The 3,106-nt window shown below is 33.4% G+C and overlaps 1 protein-coding gene across 3 annotated transcripts in view; it reads left to right on the forward strand.

The window, feature by feature from the left end:
* Positions 1–3,106, forward strand: part of LOC108746264 (NF-kappa-B inhibitor cactus-like) — an 11,342-nt gene that overhangs the window by 2,730 nt on the left and 5,506 nt on the right. The window lies entirely within an intron of this gene.

Here is a 3,106-nt window from a genome sequence, read left to right on the forward strand (position 1 = left end):
TATATATATCCGTACGGATTTTCTAAGCAACTCAATATTATTATACTTGGAATCATTGGATATGAACGTATCGGCTGAAATTGTTTTCCAAGCGTTTAATGTTGATAAAATTATGCCTAAGATATAATAAAATTGTATCATGTAAATATAATATATACAGCTTCTGTGTTTACTAACGAGGATAGAAATGTGATATTTGGAAAAATAAAAAATAATTTTTAATAAAGTATACATTGCTGAACAATTTTTATATTATATAATTATACATAGAAATCAATTCTTAGAAGCTGCTTGTAAATAGATTATGTAAATAGATCAGCCGTTAAAAAATAATGGTACTAGCGGAACATCTATACATAATTTATGACACAATTTCGTTTAATAAAGACCGATTTACACAACCCGAAAAATAAAAATAAATAACTTGTCTTTGGTTGATTCTATTAATTTATTTAGTTTTATCGCTAATATTTCAAATTAATTTAATGCTTCTGTTAATTTCTTCTTTTTGTCATTAATATTTCAAATTTGTTTGCCAATAATAGTAATAATAATCGTAATAATAATGTACGTAACTTGACGAAAAATTATGGACATAGCAAAATTTACATAGCATAATTGCATTGATAATCTCTTCGGATTATCGAACAAAATATATAGTATTTAGGATATCGGAACTAATTTTTGAAATCGAAGAAATTTTTCGTGTTAAATCTCATGTACGAGATATATTTCCTCAGGTTTATGTTCATGTAAAAAAGTGTAGGAAAAAAAATGAGAGAAGTTTTCTACTGCTTAATTTCTATCATATAATAAACTGATCGACGATTAGTTTAATATATTCAATGAGGATTAAGGGCAAAACCAATTATATTAAAGAATTTTACAACGATTGCGAAGCTGTTTTTTTCCGCTGAACACAGCCAATTATTAACTAGATTGAACTCGTCGATCAGTTTATTATATGATAGAAATTAAGCAGTACAGAAAATTTCTCTCATTCTTTTCCTCACTACACTTATTTACATAAACGTAAACCTGAGGAAATATATCTCGCACATGAGATTTAACACGAAAAATTTCTTCGATTTCAAAAATTAGTTCCGATATCCTAAATACTACTCGTATATATTTTGTTAGATAATCCGAAGAGATTATCAGCGCAGTTATGCTGTGTAAATTTTGCTGTGTCCATAATTTTTTGTCAAGTTACGTAAATTATTATCATTACGATACTATCAGCAAACAAATTTGAAATATTAATGACAAAAAGAAGAAATTAACAGAAGCATTAAATTAATTATCTATTAATATTAGTCGTGCTCAGCAGATTCAACTGTTGTGGAGTGGATTCGTGAATTCTCGTTGATATTGGATGATCTAGAAGAATACATCAATACGAGGGAAAATCAATAAGTTTCTAGAAAAACATAGTTTTTTTCTAGAAAAACACATTTTTTTTTATCGATTTATTTTTATTTCTCAACATAGTCTCCTTTCAGCTCAATACACTTGATCCAATGATTCTCCAACTTTTTCAAGCCGTCCGAATAATATGATTTGTCGACCCTTCAAAATAAGCCTCTGTTTCGGCGATGAGCTGCTCTCTGGTGGTGAATCTCTTTCCTCCGAACCATTTCTTCAGGTTTGGAAACAGGAAATAGTCGCAGGGGCTAAATCTGGCGAATCTGGCTGAACGGAGAAGCAATTCGTAGCGGAATTCGTTGAATTTGGCTATCGGTGCCGGGCACGTGTGAACCCGTGCATTGTCTTGATGGAAGAGCACTTTCTTCTTCGCCAAATGGGGACATTTTTTCTTTAAAGTGTTGTTGAAACGGTCCAATAAGGCTGCGTAGTAATCACCATTGATTGTTTGTTTCGATGGAAGGTAATCGATATAAATTATACCGCGTGCATCCCAAAAAACTGTGGCCATCATCTTTTCGGCCGACTTCATGGTCTTCGCCTTCTTCGGAGCTGGTTCACCCGGTGAAGTCCATTGTTTTGACTGTTCCTTCGTCTCGGGTGTGAAGTAATGGATCCATGTTTCGTCCATAGTAATGAATCGACGCAGAAATTCATCTGGATTACGTTGAAACATCTCCAAACATTGTTTTGAAATCGTCACACGGTTGCGCTTATGATCCACAGTGAGCAAACGCGGCACCCATCTTGCCGATAACTTTTTCATACTCAATTATTTGTGCAAAATTGAAATTACTGTGCCATGTGATATGCCTCTGGCCTCAACAAGCTCGCGCACTTTCACTCGTCGATCAGTCAAAACAATATCGCGGACTTTATCGATAATTTCTGGCGTAGCAGCCTCAATTGGACGTCCCGAACGAGGTGCATCACATGTGGATGTACGATCACATTGTTTAAATTCATTCACCCAATTGTATACAGTCGCAAACGCTAGTGCAGATGTGCTATGAACATTATCCAACTCGGCTTTGATTTCTTTCGACGTTAAACCTTTCATATGTAGATGTTTGATCACTGCAGGAAACTCGTTTTTTTCCATTTTGCAAAAGATACAAAGGTTGTTCGCTTTAATCGTCTACAGAAATGAAACCACGCGATAAATTCCCCTCAAAATTTGACAGTAATCAGCTGAAAGATGTTACTTGTCAAAAAGTGTGACATGACACTGCGAGTGCCCTCTGACAGATTTTCTAAGAACTTATTGACTTGCCCTCGTAGCAGCGAACATTCACGAATCTATTCCAACAGTTGTATCTACTGAACACGACCATTGTTTCTAAGGATCGCTTATGGTAATCACGTTCCATTTGTTTTTTATTAGAACGCATAATATTTAATCAGGAATTTTTTACAAAACTAGCACAGATTCATTCATGTACGGATCATGCGTAACATTAATTGACATTTGTGTTTACGTAAATCTAGTGACTTATATGCATATACATACATATAATGTGAGGATATTTGACGAAACTTGACCGATTCGATTAAACTAGTTTTATTAAAAAATTCTTTAGAATTCAGCTGATTAACAACGATAAATTGTGATATATTAAAGTTTTAAAAATGTCTCTTTATATCAAAAGAAAATTTTGACACAACACATTGAAAGATGTAA

This window comes from Trachymyrmex septentrionalis, unplaced genomic scaffold (genome assembly GCF_001594115.1).
Source record: "Trachymyrmex septentrionalis isolate Tsep2-gDNA-1 unplaced genomic scaffold, Tsep1.0 scaffold161, whole genome shotgun sequence".
Classification (NCBI taxonomy): domain Eukaryota; kingdom Metazoa; phylum Arthropoda; class Insecta; order Hymenoptera; family Formicidae; genus Trachymyrmex; species Trachymyrmex septentrionalis.